The sequence below is a fragment of the Armigeres subalbatus genome, chromosome 2, assembly GCF_024139115.2.
Source record: "Armigeres subalbatus isolate Guangzhou_Male chromosome 2, GZ_Asu_2, whole genome shotgun sequence".
NCBI classification, from domain to species: Eukaryota; Metazoa; Arthropoda; class Insecta; order Diptera; family Culicidae; genus Armigeres; species Armigeres subalbatus.
The window spans coordinates 123,318,912-123,339,205 of NC_085140.1; the positions used below are offsets into that span (position 1 = coordinate 123,318,912).

At 39.6% G+C, this 20,294-nt stretch overlaps 1 pseudogene; it reads right to left on the reverse strand.

Annotated features, from left to right (window-relative positions):
- Window positions 1-20,294, reverse strand: part of LOC134209209 (uncharacterized) — a 51,658-nt pseudogene that overhangs the window by 1,092 nt on the left and 30,272 nt on the right.

A 20,294-nucleotide genomic window follows, 5' to 3' on the forward strand; every position in this document is an offset into this window, starting at 1 on the left:
CAGCTTACACTATTTATGCTATGCGTAGGTATAATAATTTATCTAGGTACTTATCTAGTTACATTTACTACGGTGCTTACTTCTACTCGCTTGTTGCGCTTAATGCTTAGGTATAAACTTGAAGAGCCAGGAGCTACCATTTCCTTGATCTTTATTCAACAACCGCGTTTGTACCTGTCGGTAGATTTCCAAGCTCTCAGCAACATCAAGTTTCCACGGAGAAGAGACATTTCTTAAAATTTTAATGTTTGATGTCGTAATTGAATGATTTTCCTGAACATGTATATCATAAGTGTATATTCATCCACTTACACAAAAATTAAACACGGCCACCGGCTTTATCGGGAGAGTTTTTCAACTTTCGACGTGCAGATCGGAAACTGAGAAGAAAGATTTGGTTCGAGAATATTTGCTCATAAACAACTATCCCAGTTCATTGATAAATCGGTTAATTAACAGATTTATCAATAAGAACGCAATCATTGAAAATAATAACAGCAATATTTCTCCCGAACCTAAAATTTACCGATCACTCCATCACGTGGAGAATCTCACACCGGCTCTTGCTAAAATTATAAAACGAAATTTTCCTAATATTTCACTGGGCTTCAAATGTGTCAAAAACAATAGGCTGTTGTTTTCTAAGCTGAAGGACAAAACGTCACTTTTAGAAAGACGGAATGTGATTTATCGCATCCCGTGCGCTGACTGTGATTGTTCGTACATTGGCTTAACTACACAGAAAAAAAAGAACCTAAAAAAAAGTTTAAAGAACTCAACTTTGAGTACGAAGTTCAAATTTTTAACTCAATATTAGGTAGTTTTCTCACTCCCTCTCATGAATGATATTATAAACAAAGAGAGCTGCATCGACCCAACGTATGCTGTTCCGTGGAAGAAGCCAAATTTGAGTTGTTTTCACCATAGTCTCGAGTGAGTGAAAATAACATAAATTTGAGTTGGTGAAACTTCATAGTGGGTGAAAATTCAACACGGGAGTAAAGGCAAAGTACTCACCGGATTTTTTCGCATTTTACTTATTTTTGGCTTCTTCCACGCAAGGGCGGATTTGAGTGAAAGGAACCGTAAAGTGAGTTGTTTCGCGGTTCCGTGTACGCAACAACTTAAAAATCGTCTCTCTGGTCATCGCTCTCTCATCAATCGCTTAGCTCAGTTGAAATCTTCCAACCCAGACGGAGCGATTGAGAGAGAAGATGAATTCAAAAAGACGGCATTGATGGTACATGCCATTGAGAGTGATCACCAATTCGATTTGTCTAAAACCAGAATTCTAGAACAAGACAATCGACTACCTGCACTTCAAATACTCGAAATGTGTCACATTTTCAGTGACAACACAACGGTTAATTTCAGAACCGATACAAGTAATTTAAATGCAGTGTATACAGGTTTTCTGCACTCAATCGGCGTCGGATAAAGACAGCAAAGCATCGTCTCGCTCGATGCATCATTTCGCTGCTCACTTCTCATCTGTCCCATTCACGCTTGAAGTCATTCACACAATTTTGTGTTTCGTTCACACAAAACGGGCCTAACCTGGAACAACATATATCATGACTAACTGCCATGTTACTCATTTTAGTGTAATTGACGGTTAACGATTTCCGATGAGTTCATTTCACACAGTGAGAGAGCGGTCGGAAAACAAACCTAACCTCAATTATCCAGTATTTTGCGCTCGGCAATGGCGGCCAAGTGAGTGCCTTTTTGACATTCAAGAGGTAGAAAATATTTACTTATTTCGATCAATGTAGGCTTTGATTCAATAAAAATATTGGCACTCACCTGCTCTGTGTGGAACCACCGATTTTGCACTTGAAACGTCAAAAAAACTTCTTTGATATTACGGAGAAAAAGAAAAATTTGGATAGCTTCGCGGAAATAACGCGCAGAGGGAAATCCCCGCATAGAACAAATCACGCATAGTATGCGTTGAATGGACATAACAACAAATCTACTGCTGTGAAGTCCAATGATTTGACATACACAGATATGAAAAGATTAAATAACAATCAGTACCAGGCCGAGGAGTCAACAACTAACCCGAAACGCATTATACATACTTTTCTTTTGAGGTGCCGATGTATGCTGTACGATGTACGAGTCGGTTTTTACGCGTGGTGTACCTTAGTTCGTATCGGTTGGTTTTACAGGCGACTTGTTGGGCCTGCCACCTCTTGCCGAGTCAGGTCCGGGCTAAGGAGTCAGGTTCCACCCAACACCAAGACTTGGGCTAGCGTACTTTAAGCGGTCATTTTCAAACCCAATCCCATCCTAAACAATCCCCACAACTTGCAGTGACCAGAGGACGGTTTGTCAAGCACTTGAACATAGCTCCTGCTGCCCCGAAAACTCACAAACTTCAAATATAATTGAATTTCCTTTTTCTATTCTGCTAGGTATCGTTTTTTGTTCATTTCGCGTCGAACGATTCACGACGAAATGTCATAAATATAAATATAAACAAAACATTACAAATTTCACAAAAGCTGCCTTTGATCATTTGCCAGGGAAATATTCATTGGAAGCGCTTTGAATTATCCTGCATTCCAATTTTTTCTTGCAATGCGTAATATATTTGTTTCTATAATGATTTTTAATATCTTTCTTTTCCAGTTGAAGAATTCGATAGCCACAAGTATTAATATGGAATCGAACCCCTTTTGCGTCTCAAATGACCGGTGGCTCAGAACCCCTAGGAGTTCTTGACGGACACAAATAACGCAGATACAGGCTAGTTTATGGATTCTGACAAACTTCCCTTAACTACCAACAGCCAACAGACCTTACGGGCATTTATTATCGAATGGAGCGACGAACTTTCTCAAGAGCCACGCAGAATGGTTACATTTGCATAAGAGTATATAGGATTGATTCTGCTTGGTTTCTATAGAGAATATTTTTTTCGCTCAAGTCGGAAACCAAATATATATATTTAATGTTTGTCGAGGTCCGGACCGTCCGTTAAGACCATTCAGGCCGTCTGAGTATACGTACATATGTAAATCATGCAAAGCTAAAGTGAATTCCATCATCCAGTAACAGTACCTACAGATACGATTCATGTTTAATTCTCGACTATAAATTGATCATAAATTCTGCGTATTTTCTGTATTTTTCTGTACAATTCCTCCCTCAGGAACACACATTCCTAGGTCCCAGATTCCAAGTATCGACTTCACGATTTTTGCTGGTATCAGTTACGGCGATGCTCTAACAACAGACAAGGAAGACAGATAAAAACGAAGCACTTAATAGTGCTTATTATTGTTATCGGGTTCTCCAGCTGAAAAAACAAAATGCCTAATTAAAAACAGAATAGGATTGCAGCGAATGTAAAAAGAACGAACAAAAGGCAATTTTTGACTTATCATAAACAAAATTATTGATTCAAGGCAGACATGATGAGTGCCAATATTTTTCATATAATCGAAGCCTACATTGATTACAATATGTAAATATTTTCTACCTCTTGAACGTCAGAGAGGCACTCACTTAGCCGCCATTACCGAGCGCAAAATACTGGATATTTTTTCATGTAAATTGAAAATTATCGCAACATTTTTATACTATTTCAGAGGAGTCCCCATTTGTTTCGATATGACCAAACTAAAGTTCGATGTTTATAGTCGCACATTTTTGTTGTATCGTATCGAAACATATCGAAAATCCACAGAAAAAGTCATTTTCCTTGCGATGCATGCCGGACGCAACCGCCATCATGGCGATCAAAATGAACTTGACAGTTCGAAGCAAAGTTTCTTACACATATTAAAAGAATAAAAGACATTACACAGCGACTGTGCATGTCTTACACATAATTTTCACACAGATTGCTATTCTCTCGTGTCATCGTCGTCATGTGTGAAAATTATTCATGCGATGTGTAATTTACTTTAAGCGTGCATTCTAATGTTTTTGACATCTCTTTTTCTGTTTTGTACCTCCATCTTCAAACTGTTATCTATGTGCGCAGGTGAAAGCTGTGTAAGTTTGTGCTCCGTTTTTAAGTTGTACCAATTAAATGTAAAACGAATTGAGTCACTATAATCCGAATTCTAATGTAATTACAGTGTAATGTTGTTAGCCGTCCAATTAATGTTTCAACCCTACTTGACCTAAAAATAACTAAATTAATGATTTCGTGTGTGTTACTTCTACGTGAAGTTAAACGATTTACAATGATATGGAAATGCTAATATCATCTTCCAAACTTGGACGTACATGTTCATGATAGCATTAGAGGCGAAAGTATAGAATTGATAGTTCCGTTAGGATACGGCAGGCATGAAGAATGTTTTTATAGAAGTCGATTTGAAAGAAGATGATATTAGCATTTCCATATCATTGTAAATCGTTTAACTTCACGTAGAAGTAACACACACGAAATCATTAATTTAGTGTACTACCCTTGGTGGGGGCATCCATCAATTAAGCTGTTATTGGTCGACGGTACAGCAGCAGTGCCTTTCTCTGCTTTGTTCTCTCCGAGGCAGCCAAGTTGGTTGCGACGAGACGGACGCAATGAGAAAACAGAACTGTGCAATAAAAATCCTATTCGACTAAATGCTGATGTCATTAAAAATTTGGAAACAGTACTCGTCGATATCAAATCCTTCCGCACGCGATGGCATATGAGCAAGTCAAACCACCTTCCTTTTGCCAGTGGAGATATATCAGCTTCCACACTGATATTCTTCCCTCCCCCTTCATACGGGAGCTTGGCAGAAGGAAGGTCGTGCGATATATGCCATCACAAATATTGCCCTCCGCTCGCTTTCAAATCGACTTCTATAAAAACATTCTTCATGCCTGCCGTATCCTAACGGAACTATCAATTCTATACTTTCGCCTCTAATGCTATCATGAACATGTACGTCCAAGTTTGGAAGATGATATTAGCATTTCCATATCATTACTAAAAATAACTGTTCAGTGTGAGTAAAAATGTTTGTACTGTTCAACTTAGTTAGTGACTAAATATGTGGAATTTTGTAGTTTGCCCTGAGGATGAATGAATAAACATTGGAAACGTCGGCTTTGACTAAAACGGTTGTTTTATTAGTAACCCGTGGACCGATATAACGCCATAAAACCCAAAAAATCACAAACAACGGTCGTAAATTCATCAATATCGAGTGTTTTCATTTTGACATTAAGTTCGCGAACGCGAGTCGCTGCGCAACTTGAATCGCGCGATTCGGATTAGTGCCATCACGACAATAGAATCCCTGCAGGAATTACTTGGTGAACTCAGGAGGAAATCCTGGATGACCTCCAGTATAAATTTCTGGTGGAGCTTCAAGAAGAAGAGAGAAATTCCTGTGCGTTTTCCTGGAAGAACTACAACAAGGCAGACGGAGCAATGAAGACGGCCTTACTGTTGAGGTCGAAAAACGTATCTGTCAAGATACAATTAAGTGGTGGAATTCAATGGGATTGTATAAACTCGACTTGGCGAGCGTGGGGCGTATCCGAGGATGGAGAGATGCGGCCTCGAACCGTGCATTGTGGCGTCAAATTGTTGATTCAGTGTTATCTGTTTAGATGTTAACTAAATAAATGAATAAATGAATGAAAACTCGTCTTATGACAAGTCCTGGAGGAAGTCAAGATGAATTTCTTGAAGTATTCAGGATGAATTCCTTGAAGAATTCAGAATGAATTTCTTTAGAAAAATTCAATCAGGATGAATTCCTTGAAGAATTGAGGATAAAATCCTTGAAGAATTCAGGATTAACTGCACGATTCCCGGGAGGAATTCAGAATGAATTCTTGAGGGTAATTAAGAATGAATTCCTGAAGGGGGATTCGGAATGAATTCCTGGGGGAATGCAGAATGAATTCTTGAGGGTAATTCAGAATGAATTCCTGAGGGGAATTCAGAATGAATTCCTGATGGTAATTCAGAATTAATTCCTGGGGACATTCAGAATGAATTCCTGGAGGATTTTATTTATTTATCATCAGACTAAGGCCGGAGTGGCCTGTGCTGCACATAAAAGACTTCTCCATTCAACTCGGTTCATGGCTGCACTTCGCCAACCACGCAATCTGCGGAGGGTCCGCAAGTCGTCCTCCACCTGATCGATCCACCTTGCCCGCTGTGCACCTCGCCTTCTTGTTCCCGTCGGATCGTTGTCGAGAACCATTTTCACCGGATTACTGTCCGACATTCTGGCTACGTGCCCGGCCCACCGCAGTCTTCCGATTTTCGCGGTGTGAACGATGGATGGTTCTCCCAACAGCTGATGCAACTCGTGGTTCATTCGCCTCCTCCACGTACCGTCCGCCATCTGCAACCCACCATAGATGGTACGCAACACTTTCCTTTCGAAAACTCCCAGTGCGCGTTGGTCCTCCACGAGCATCGTCCAGGTCTCGTGTCCGTAGAAAACTACCGGTCTTATAAGCGTTTTGTAGATAGTCAGTTTGGTACGGCGGCGAACTCTATTCGATCGGAGCGTCTTGCGGAGTCCAAAGTACGTACGATTTCCAGCCACTATGCGTCTCCGAATTTCTCTGCTGGTATCGTTATCGGCGGTCACCAGTGAGCCCAAGTACACGAATTCTTCAACCACCTCGATTTCGTCACCACCGATAGAAACTCGTGGTGGGTGGCTCACATTGACCTCTCTTGAGCCTCTTCCTATCATGTACTTCGTCTTCGACGTGTTGATGACTAGTCCAATCCGTTTAGCTTCGCTTTTCAGTCTGATGTAGGCTTCCTCCATCCTCTCAAAGTTACGTGCCATGATATCAATGTCGTCGGCGAAACCAAATAACTGGACGGACTTCGTGAAAATCGTACCACTCGTGTCAATCCCTGCCCTTCATATTACTCCCTCCAAAGCGATGTTGAATAGCAGACACGAAAGACCATCACCTTGCCGTAACCCTCTACGGGTTTCGAAGGGACTCGAGAATGCCCCTGAAACTCGAACTACGCACATCACCCGATCCATCGTCGCCTTGATCAACCGTATCAGTTTATCCGGAAATCCGTTTTCGTGCATTAGCTGCCATAGCTGGTCCCGATCGATTGTATCATATGCGGCTTTGAAGTCGATAAATAAACCGTCTAAGACGAATTAAGTACTGTCCATTTAATTCCACCAGTTAATTTTCGTTATCTTTGCAGATACGTATTTCGACCACAACTGTGTGGTCGTCTTCAGTGTCTTGTACTTGACTCGACTCGACTCGACTCGACTCGACTCGGAATTAAATGGACAGTACTTAATTCGTCTTAGACGGTTGAATACATTCCACTAAACGAGCTTAATATATTTTTCTGTCGATAAATAGATGATGTGTGGGCACGTTGTATTCGCGGCATTTCTGCAATACCTGACGTATGGCGAACACCTGGTCTGTGGTAGAGCGTTCACCCATAAATCTCGCCTGGTACTGCCCCACGAACTCTCTTGCAATTGGTGTTAGTCGACGGCATAAAATTTGGGAGAGTACCTTGTAGGCGGCGTTCAGCAATGTGATTGCGCGGTAGTTGCTACAATCCAGCTTATCGCCCTTTTTGTAGATGGGACACACGACACCTTCCATCCACTCCTGCGGCAGAACCTCATCCTTCCAAACCTTGGTAATCACCCAGTGCAGCGCTCTAGCTAGTGCTTCACCACCGTGTTTGAACAGCTCTCCTGGTAGTTGGTCAACTCCAGGGGCTTTGTTGTTTTCAGCAGGCCGACCTCCTCCTGGATTTCCTGGAGATTCGGAGCCGGAAGTCGCATGTCCTGAGCGCGTGCTCCTAGGTTCATTACCATACCGCCACCGTTGTCTGCCATATCGCCATTCAGGTGCTCTTCGTAGTGCTGCCGCCACCTTTGGATCACCACACGCTCGTTCGTAAGAAGGTTCCCGTTTATGTCCTTACACATATCGGGCTGTGGCACGTGGCCCTTACGTGAACGGTTCAACTTCTCATAAAACTTTCGTGCGTTATTAGCGCGGTACAGTTCCTCCGTCTCTTCACAGTCTCGATCTTCCTGCTGGCGCTTTTTCCTCCGGAAAATCGAGTTTTGTCTGTTCCGCGCCCGTTTGTATCGTGCCTCGTTCGCCCTCGTGCGGTGTTGCAGCAATCTCGCCCATGCTGCATTCTTCTCCTCAACTAACTGCTCACATTCGCCGTCATACCAGTCGTTTCTCTGATCCGGAGCCACCGTGCCTAGTGCAGCGGTTGCGGTACTTCCAATGGCGGATCGAATATCTCTCCAGCCATCTTCAAGAGATGCTGCGCCTAGCTGCTCTTCCGTTGGGAGTGCCACTTCCAGCTGCTGCGCGTAGTCTTGAGCTAGTCTACCGTCTTGTAGCCGCCCAATGTTTAGCCGCGGCGGACGACTCCGACGCGTGTTGATCACCGTCGAGAGTTTTGAGCGCAGGCATACTGCAACGAGGTAGTGGTCGGATTCAATATTCGCACTGCGGTAAGTGCGTACGTTCGTGATGTCGGAGAAGAATTTGCCGTCGATTAGAACGTGGTCGATTTGGTTTTCCGTTACTTGATTAGGTGATTCCCATGTGGCCGAGTGGATATTCTTGCGGGGGAAGAAAGTGCTTTGGACTACCATTCCGCGGGAGGCTGCAAAGTTTATGCATCGTTGGCCGTTGTCGTTCGATACGGTATGCAGACTATCCGGTCCGATGACCGGTCTATACATTTCCTCCCTTCCTACCTGAGCGTTCATGTCACCGATGACGATTTTGACGTCCCGCAGTGGGCATCCATCGTATGTCTGCTCCAGCTGCGCATAGAACGCTTCTTTCTCGTCGTCGGATCTCTCTTCGTGTGGGCAGTGCACGTTGATGATGCTATAGTTGAAGAAACGGCCTTTTATCCTCAGCTTGGACATCCTTGCGTTGATTGGCTGCCACCCAATCACGCGTTGGCGCATCTTTCCCAGCACTATGAAGCCGGTTCCCAGCTCGTTGGTGGTGCCACAGCTTTGGTAGAAGGTAGCCGCTCGATGCCCGCTTTTCCACACTTTCTGACCTGTCCAGCAGATTTCCTGCAGCGCTACGACATCGAAGTTGCGGGGATGTAATTCATCGTAGATTATCCTATCGCAACCTGCGAAGCCTAGCGACTTGCAGTTCCATGTTCTAAGCTTCCAATCGTGATCCTTTATTCGTCGCCTAGGTCGTTGCCGATTGTATCGAGTCGTATTATCTTCTATGTCGTTCGTAATAGTTGTTTTTAAAGGCGGCTTATTGGGCCTGCGCAAACCTCCTGTCTCGTCGGAGGGCCGTCGTGTCAGGGCTGTTTAGCGTCCCACCTAACACCAGGACTTGGGCTTGTGCGCTTTGAGCGGCACACGGTCGCTTTGGCGGAGCCTACTTGCGGATACATGCAGCTTTTTATAGAGGTTTAACAGGGCCCACTGTCAAACCCCACCACATCCTAGGCAGGCGCCACAACTCGCAGATGGCCTGGGGAGGGATCGTCAAGCCCTTGGACATAGTCCCTGCTGCCCCCTTCCTGGAGGAACTTATTCCTGGAGGAACTCAGAATGAATTCCTGGGAGCTTCGTGGTCGTGCGGTTAGCGACGTCAATCGTCTAGACGCATGGGAAATGAAGCGTGGGTTCGATTCCCGCCCCGGTAAGGAGGAAACTTTTCTGTGTCCTGTGTCTGTGTTGTGTTAATACTTGTTAGCACGTTTTCAGCACAACGCACCAAAAATCACTTGAAGAAATCATTGTTCCTGATAGTGGTATTTTGTAACTTGTTTTTCAAAATACTTTTAAGGCACAGAATTTCACTCGAATCTTTAAGCTGTCAGTGTCATTTTAACTCAAAATTTTCCAATCTTTCCGAAAAAAATACTTTTGAAACTGGAGAAACACGGAGTACATCCGAAAAGGGCCAAAACTAATTAAGTTATCAAAAAAATCACTATTAAATCAGTAATATCTTCTAAACGGTGCATCTGCACCAGTGCTGTCTAAGAAGATCTAAAAATTACTCTTAATAAGACAATATAAAAAAATCAGAGAATATTTTCTCCATCTCAGCTCACTTTTCCTCACACATTGATGGCGATCACGATTACATTTTCCGGCTGCTGGGTGATAACTTTTACACTGTAACATTTTGCAGTCGCCAGCGATGCACGGAGCGCGCCAAGAAAAGCAAATCTTACGCCAAATCGCAAAACCCGCCAGGACACGAGCAGACAAGACTGATTTCACTAACCCAACCTCTGACTCAGAGCGCTCGTTTATTTCGCATCCCTTTCCACGAGCTGTCGGTCGCCACTCTGTTGCTACTGCAAGAAAGTCCATCGTTGTCCTGCGTAGGGGACGATGAAGTAATATGAGTTATAATATTAAGATAAATTTCAATATGGGAATAAAAAAAAATTACACCAGTATATGTAGCATTATTACCCATTGTACAGAGAACGAACGGGGTCACAATTAGAACTGTGTTATTGACTCTGAAATAAACAGTGTGTTTCATAACTCGAATGTTGCGTTTTATTCCATTCTTCTCTATTTCCGTTCAACTCTGAAAAGCGCATTGTTCGTTGGCAGCTTCGTTCCATTTTTATGTCATACTTCCTGCTGAATATTTATTGTGTCCTTACCCATAGGGTGGCGTAGCGTATTCAGATACGAAAATATGTCTTAAGCAAACTATGCGCAACGAGTCGACTTTAGCTAAGGATGCTCTAGTGTGTGTGTTTGTGCGCATGAAGAAAGATTTGCAATTTTACAACTCTCAGAAAAAAAAATCCTGCATAATTCACCTAGTGGTGTTGGTGCCTTTCTCGTGCATTAGATAAACTAAAAAACTTGAGAGATATTTTAAGTATCTTTTGATCCCGTATTCCGATCTAACCAGTTTCCTATAAAAAACAATGGAGCAGGATTACCCGTCAAATGGAACTTATTACAAGCAAATCGGTTAAAAATAAGTGCCAAAAAAGATTGAGTTTTTTTTGCGCACATACATACACACATACATACTCACATACAGACATCACCTCAATTCGTCGAGCTGAGTCTATTGGTGTTTAACACTGTGGGTATCTGCGCTTCGTATAAAAAGTTTGTTTTTGAAGCGAACATATAGCCTTTACGTAGGCTTAGTATACGAGAAAGGCAAAAAGCCACCTTACACCTATAGCTATATCCACATTGTGTTGTTCAGCGGACCAATGTTCCAAAATTATGGAGTCATGATGGTGTAATAATGCTGCGGTCAGTGACCTTCAGCGACGACAGATACATGTCATTGTCCTTGATGTAATCGAATACAAATTTATTGAAGAAATAAATTTACTCACTTTAAATCATTTGATAATGTTTCTATCATTGTACATTGTGGTCAAGGGTTTAAATCTTTCATCATTTTGTAACGAATGATTTTTTTTAATAAAGGAAGTAAAACAAAAAACAGTGCAAGATTACTTCAAATCCTGCTTAATAGTATTTTCTTTATACATACAAGTATCCATTAGAAGTATGTAATATGAAAGCTGAAACAACATTGCCCCAATAGTACACATTTAAACTATATTGATCGATTACCAAAATGAGTGAAGCAACTAGCCTCAATATTAGGTTTGTAACCTATTATCAGTTAAAATGGATGTCCTTTCTTTATGGATATTATTTATCCTCAAAGTTCCTGACGGAATTGTAAAGCTCTACCCAAGACTCCAACATTGCCATCATAAGCATGCGCTTTATCCTTTTTACAACTTTTCGTTGCTTACAGCATGATGATTATGATTATTCACACTGGCGCTAGAGTAGGAACATAGCGAAGAGATGTGAATAGTTTGGTTTTTCTTTTATATATTTTAGATTTTCCTTATTGTAAATCGCTTATAGGGTAGAATACGGCTTTGGCAGGGTGCGACAGTTGTTGGCACCCTCAACAATATTTGCGTTTTCCAGCAAACATACACTATTTATGAACATAATTTTGATTCAATCACACAATTTCAAGTCTAAGCTTTCATTTAAATAAGTTGTTTGTGTAGAAGTAACAAGATTTGATGTGTTAATCACCGAAACAAATTTGCACCTACGAAATCCTTGCCATTATTGCATTGCCAAAGAAAGCAGCGCATGAAAAGCAAACTGTTACTTACTTTTTTGGATCGCCTGTTTCTCCTCTTTATTGCGTATGACACGACAAATTAGGTACGTAAACTACTTTTTACACTTTATCACCACTTGATTATCACAACAAAGAGCTAATTTATGCAATATTTGCTCTATGTTTCACTAAATAAAATCGAGACTGTTCGTTTTCTTTGGCAGCAGCACACTTCGGAATAAAGCGGGAGAATGTGTTTGTGAGCATATCAAACACACGCTCAAAAGATACCACGCACAATTCTCTGTGATTTGATTTTAGGAAAAAGACGAACAAAAAATCCGGCAATGGCATTTATTAAAAAAAAAAAAAGTGTTAACATACAAATGCTTCTATTCAGATTTTTACGCATACCATGAATTATATCAAAAGTGATAGCAACACCGTAGTATTTTTACCCTTATGTGGCTGACAGGACCGCTTTCCTTTTGCAAATTCAATACTTTCCAAGCTCATCAAAAAAATCATAACCATCCCCGTTCCTAAATAGCGCATTCCAATCATAAATAATTGCCTACTTTTAGGGTATTAGGGTAGAATACGGCATTGGCAGGGTGCGACAGTTGTTGGCACCCTCAACAATATTTGCGTTTTCCAGCAAACATACACTATTTATGAACATAATTTTGATTCAATCACACAATTTCAAGTCTAAGCTTTCATTTAAATAAGTTGTTTGTGTAGAAGTAACAAGATTTGATGTGTTAATCACCGAAACAAATTTGCACCTACGAAATCCTTGCCATTATTGCATTGCCAAAGAAAGCAGCGCATGAAAAGCAAACTGTTACTTACTTTTTTGGATCGCCTGTTTCTCCTCTTTATTGCGTATGACACGACAAATTAGGTACGTAAACTACTTTTTACACTTTATCACCACTTGATTATCACAACAAAGAGCTAATTTATGCAATATTTGCTCTTTGTTTCACTAAATAAAATCGAGACTGTTCGTTTTCTTTGGCAGCAGCACACTTCGGAATAAAGCGGGAGAATGTGTTTGTGAGCATATCAAACACACGTTCAAAAGATACCACGCACAATTCTTTGTGATTTGATTTTAGGAAAAATGCGAACAAAAAATCCGGCAATGGCATTTATTTAAAAAAAAAGTGTTAACATACGAATGCTTCTATTCAGATTTTTACGCATACCATGAATTATATCAAAAGTGATAGCAACACCGTAGTATTTTTACCCTTATGTGGCTGACAGGACCGCTTTCCTTTTGCAAATTCAATACTTTCCAAGCTCATCAAAAAAATCATAACCATCCCCGTTCCTAAATAGCGCATTCCAATCATAAATAATTGCCTACTTTTAGGGTATTAGGGTAGAATACGGCATTGGCAGGGTGCGACAGTTGTTGGCACCCTCAACAATATTTGCGTTTTCCAGCAAACATACACTATTTATGAACATAATTTTGATTCAATCACACAATTTCAAGTCTAAGCTTTCATTTAAATAAGTTGTTTGTGTAGAAGTAACAAGATTTGACGAATTAATCACCGAAACAAATTTGCACCTACGAAATCCTTGCCATTATTGCATTGCCAAAGAAAGCAGCGCACGAAAAGCAAACTGTTACTTACTTTTTTGGATCGCCTGTTTCTCCTCTTTATTGCGTATGACACGACAAATTAGGTACGTAAACTACTTTTTACACTTTATCACCACTTGATTATCACCACAAAGAGCAAATCTATGCAATATTTGCTCTATGTTTCACTAAATAAAATCGGGACTGTTCGTTTTCTTTGGCAGCAGCACACTTCGGAATAGAGCGGGAGAATGTGTTTGTGAGCATATCAAACACACGCTAAAAAGATACCACGCACAATTCTTTATGATTTGATTTTAGGAAAAATACGAACAAAAAATCCGGCAATGGCATTTATTTAAAAAAAAAGTGTTAAAATACAAATGCTTCTATTCAGATTTTTACGTAGACCATGAATTATATCAAAAGTGATAGCAACACCGTAGTATTTTTACCCTTATGTGGCTGACAGGACCGTTTTCCTTTTGCAACTTCAATACTTTCCAAGCTCATCAAAAAAATCATAACCATTCCCGTTCCTACATAGCGCATTTCAACCATAAATAATTGCCTACTTTTAGGGTATTATTTATTATTCAACTGTGAAACGTAGTGTAAGAATGGGGTGGCTCCAGCGGCTGGATAAGACAGTGCTGCCCATTATCCAACATATGAAGACTCACGAGGTGGAATATATTGTTATTATACTATACTACCAGAACCGACGAGCTTCATTTCACCTAAAACTGATTAATTATATATTTGTTATATTATTTATAAGACGGTTAAGTATTCGAAATTCGCAAATTTGGATTCCATTTTTTAGATTAATTTTCGATTAAAGCAGAAATTTGTATTTCATTTGTATGGGACTCCCCCTTCCAGAAGAGTAGGGGTCCAATACCATCATAAGAATCTTCATCGTTTCCAAAAAACCTCTACATACAAATGTTCATGCCGTTTCGTAGTCTATAAGGGCAGACAGACAAAAATTCATTCTTATGTGTATAGATTTGGTTTTACGTAGTTATGTCGAGCGGTCGTGTCTTGTACACAACCACCATGATTTTTTTTTTGATGAAACAAACATATCATGTAAGGACCGCAAAGAGCAAGTTGTTTATTTGAAACTGGTTGATAGACTTTTGGCATTACAAAACTCTAAGATTCTAAGGCATTACAAAAGACAAAAAAATGTAAATCTTGGCAGCGAACAAAAAGCATATAAGTTCCCTTCTCTAAAATGGCCAACATTATTCAAATAGGTTGAAAATGGTAAAAGTTAAGAAACGGTCAATATCTGGGTACACGGGTACCCTATCTGCCATTCACGTCTGTTTTTTGTTGGCCGCATAAGGGTTAAATTTGTTTTACAATGTGTTTAAATGCTTTTGCCTATCTGTCTACATGACATAAAATTGATGCCAAGGCTAAAAATTCATGTTTTGCTTTAAACCAGTTTTGATAAACAATAAAGTTTGTTCCAAAATTGAGTGAAGCGAGATGAGCGTGCGGCCGATTAATATGAATGAATTTTACTACTGGAGGATATAAACAACCAGCATTTGGCACCAATACATTACCAGTTTTCTACTTCCATGTCTAGTTGCTAAAGGGAGCAAACTCATTGCTGATAATAGAAATTGCTATGCCAACAGAAGAAACGTTAACCTGTTACTTTATATTGAATTTACTGAGTTTGTGGTAAACGCTGTTATATTTAGTGAACACCAACCATCAAAGAAAGAGCATACAAATGTATACCAGTTAAACTGGACCTGTGTTTTAGTGTAATTATTCATTATTTTTATCATTCAATTTGGCGAATGTCTTAGACTGCCAAGAATAGGTATTTTCCCCTATCTATTATTCAACTGTGAAACGTAGTGTAAGAATGGGGTGGCTCCAGCGGCTGGATAGGACAGTGCTGCCCATTATTCAACATATGAAGACTCACGAGGTGGAATATATTGTTAATATACTATACTATTAGAACCGACGAGCTTCGTTACACCTAAAACTGATTAATCATATATTTGTTACATTTTAAAAGACGGTTAATTATTCGAAATTCGGATTCCATTTTGGATTCCATTTTTTAGATTAATTTTCGATTAAAGCAGAAATTTGTACTTCATTTGTATGGGAGTCCCCCTTCCAGAAGAGTAGGGGTCTAATACCATCATAAGAATCTTCATCGTTTCCAAAAACCTTTACATACAAATGTTCATGCCGTTTCCTAGTCTATAAGGGCAGACAGACAAAAATTCATTCTTATGTGTATAGATTTGGCTTTACGTAGTTATGTCGAGCGGTCGTGTCTTGTACACAACCACCATGATTTTTTTTGATGAAACAGACATATCATGTAAGGACCGCAAAGAGCAAGTTGTTTATTTGAAACTGGTTGATAGACTTTTGGCATTACAAAACTCTAAGACTCTAAGTCTCTAAGGCATTACAAAAGACAAAAAATGTAAATCTTGGCAGCGAACAAAAAGCATATAAGTTCCCTTCTCTAAAATGGCCAACAATATTCAAATAGGTTGAAAATGGTAAAAGTTATGAAACGGTCAATATCTGGGTACACGGGTGCCCTATCTGCCATTCACGTCTGTTTTTTGTTGGCCGCATAAGGGTTGAATTTGTTTTACAATGTGTTTAAATGCTTTTGCCTATCTGTCTACATGACATAAAATTGATGCCAAGGCTAAAAATTCATGTTTTGCTTTAAACCAGTTTTGATAAACAATAAAGTTTGTTCCAAAATTGAGTGAAGCGAGATGAGCGTGCGGCCGATTAATATGAATGAATTTTACTACTGGAGAATATAAACAACCAGCATTTGGCACCAATACATTACCAGTTTTCTACTTCCATGTCTAGTTGCTAAAGGGAGCAAACTCATTGCTGATAATAGAAATTGCTATGCCAACAGAAGAAACGTTAACCTGTTACTTTATATTAAATTTACGGAGTTTGTGGTAAAAGCTGTTATATTTAGTGAACACCAACCATCAAAGAAAGAGCATACAAATGTATACCAGTTAAACTGGACCTGTGTTTTAGTGTAATTATTCATTATTTTTATCATTCAATTTGGCGAATGTCTTAGACTGCCAAGAATAGGTATTTTCCCCTATCGTATCGTTGCACAAATGGTGGTTATAAACTGAACCTTTAGGTTCACTAGCTGAAGAACAGCAGTGTCAGCATAAACAGTTAAATAAATTTAGAGCTTATAGTTCAAGAAAGCGATCAAAAAAGGCAAACTTGCATGACTGTTTCCTTCGTGCCTTACATGAATCAATGAATCAGATCTATTTTAAGGTTCGCTTTGGATAACAAAAAGTCATTTTAAGATATTTGAAGCTTCGAACATTTTTGTTTTGATCCTTTGATGTGTAGTTTAGATGACAATGACATGGTTACTAATATTATTCTGTATTTAATCATAACTTATCCTAATACCCACCACAAATTTACGGTTCTGAACCTTCGAAAAACCCGGAATATCTCCGGTATCCGATGGCCCTGGCCATGAACATATCGTCAAATTTTATTGAATTCCTAGTTCAGGCATCCCTGAATTGTTGAAATCGGATACTAATTGACATAAGGTACACTGGGGGAAGTGGAAAAAGGGGGTAAGTGTAAAAATCGACTCGAAAAATTGGAATTGTACATACTTTACAGTTTTTACCACATCATAACATTATCCCGGAATATACTTTGATGCTCACACTAATACTATGTTGAAATTTGTATAATACATACACTAACACGGTTAACGCTTGAACTGTAATTTTAGGTTTCGCGAAAGATTGATTTTTGCATTCATAAAATCAATTCTTATTTGCATCAATTGTCCTTTTTTTAAGGGAATTTATATCACAGGTGACGATTATAATACAATTAAACTAACCACATTCAATTGGTAGTGGTTTGTACCAAGATCGCAAATAATTCAAAGATTTTACACTTACCCCAGGTATCCAACACTGCGGGGGAAGTGGATAATGTTCTAATTACGCAATTTGTTTCTTCCCGCCAGTATTTATTTCGATAGCTGTGAATCTTAATATGTTCCTTCTTTGTTATCATTGTGATTCCAGTGGTGGTTGGACTAATATAAATGAGAAAATGCCTGATTAATCCACCTATCGGTATTGATGTCTTTCACATGTTTTACATATGGAAAAAAATATATAAGAAGGTTAAAAATAGCACTGATAGGTAAATATATTGTATAATTCACATAATTTCTTTTTCATAACAAGTTTCGCCGTTGAATGCAATTTTTTTTGCGAACAAATTGGTTAAGGACAAATGCTTAAGAATAGCTGATTTTGTACGTGCTTTGGGCATACACATACATACAAATACGCACATACAGACATCATCTCAATTAGTTAAACTAAGTTGATTAGTTTATAACCCTGTAGGTCCCATTTTACCTTTAAAAAGTTCATCTTTGGGGCGTACATATAGATTTTACATACACTTAGTGTTCGAGAAGGCAAAACCAGCCCTCCCCTAGCTATAACGAGAATTCCTTGAGGATCTGTTCCGTTAAGGTAATGAAATTATTCCACAAAAGATACTCAGAGCAATTATCGTATTGATTTTAGTTATATGTAACTATTCATCACTATTGAAGGTCAAGGTAACGTGGGTTTTCCACTTACCCCATCTCACTAGGGTAAGTGGAAAAACAACTCCTAATTTTGAAATCTATTTTCATAAATTTCAAGCGACCAAAATGGTATGAATTACCACACAGTTGGTGCAAAATTGACTGTTTTTGATAGCCCATTTTGATTGAACGCATTTAGATTATTTAAACTGGTTTTACACTAATTCAAACATGCACTATCGATTTTTACTTTTCCACTTCCCCCAGTGTACCTTAGTTACAAAACATCTAATTATATTCAAAATTTGCCTACCCCAGTTATTTTGGACGACATTCTCTGTACTGCCCATGATCGCATATTTGTAACATTTGCATTTTTGTCGATTTTGAGATAAGCTCATGAATCATCTCCAAATTGCTAGTTCTTCCAGCTGACCAGGTGAAATAAGAAAGTTTGTTCCGAAAAACTCGAAAAAACTACCAAGTTGTTTTGTAACATTAAGCAAAGTGACCGCATAACCGTAACACTGGAAAACTTTATTGCCGGTACGCCATGCGCTGTGTACAAAAATTTTCGAAAATAGGTGGCATTCAAATACCAAGTAATGGAAATGTTTCTACCGAAGATTCCAACTAGATAAAGTTTTTGTGCAATTTTTGGGAATTTTTAGAAAATCTTTGAGATTTGTATACTTATGCATATTACAAACTTCATCGTTCCATTACTCCCATGCCTACTTTTGTCGATTGTTACAAATATGCGATCATAGGCAGTGTATGTCTTCAACACAATCTCATCAATGATGTCATTGATGGAATTGGGTATTATAAAACGAATCAGTTTTTTTTCCTACTTGTATACAAGTGCGAGGTGCACAGCGGGCATGGTGGATCGATCAGGTGGAGGACGATTTGCGGACCCTCCGCAGACTGCGTGGTTGGCGAAGTGCAGCCATGGACCGAGCTGAATGGAGAAGACTTTTATGTGCAGCACAGGCCACTCCGGCCTTAGTCTGATAATAAATAAATAAATACAAGTGCGATAGTTTTGTTTTCATGGCTTGTTATGATTCGAATAGGTTTTTTTTCCGCCAAACTTGTAGCACTCAGTTTGGCTACAAGATATTTTTTCTCAGCCTAATATAAAATTTTTTACATCTTCAAAAATGTTACGTTTTTCGAAAATATGTTCCACTGGTCAAAACGCCCCAGTGGGCAGGACGATATGCTCTTACTAATTGGACACAAGCGCGGCGAGTCTGCAGTAGTTGCTTCCAAATAGGGTGGTCGGTATTGGCCATTTTTAACAAATATCGGTATACGGTATTTGGTGGAGTCAATGCCGGTAAATACCGGTAGAATACCGGTTTAAGCGAAAATATCAGTTATTTAAAGAAAAACTTTTGATTTGGACTTTTGGATGAAAAACAACATTTGTTGACAAACTTCAAGTGTTAAAATAATTGCTTGATGAGCTTGGCAAAGCGAAATTTAAGTAGACATAGCATACTGCATACTGCATACGGCTCATCTCGCAATACACTTTGGATTTTGTTGGCAATGTTGCCAATAACTGAAAATTCCTTCTCTGGTCCAACCGAAGTTGGACGAATGGTTCCAAGACCGTCGAAAATCAGAGTCAAGTAAATGCCATTATCCCTCCAGATTCATAGTAGGAGAATCCCTTACGGATTGTATGCAAGGATCCTGGCGTCAACGATTGTACGACAATTCCCCGAAAACCAATTCCCCGAATGCAATTTCCCCGAATGCAATTTCCCCGAATAACAATTCCCCGAATGAAACAATTCCCCGAATGTAACATTTCCCCGAATGCTTCTCTCTTCTTTTTGAGTGCGGCACAAAGAGATTGGAGGATTTCTGATCCAGAGGTTGAGAGTTCGATTCTCGGTTCGGCTTAGGATGCTTCCGGGTGAGAAGCATTTTCGGCTCTTTGAGCACAGTGTG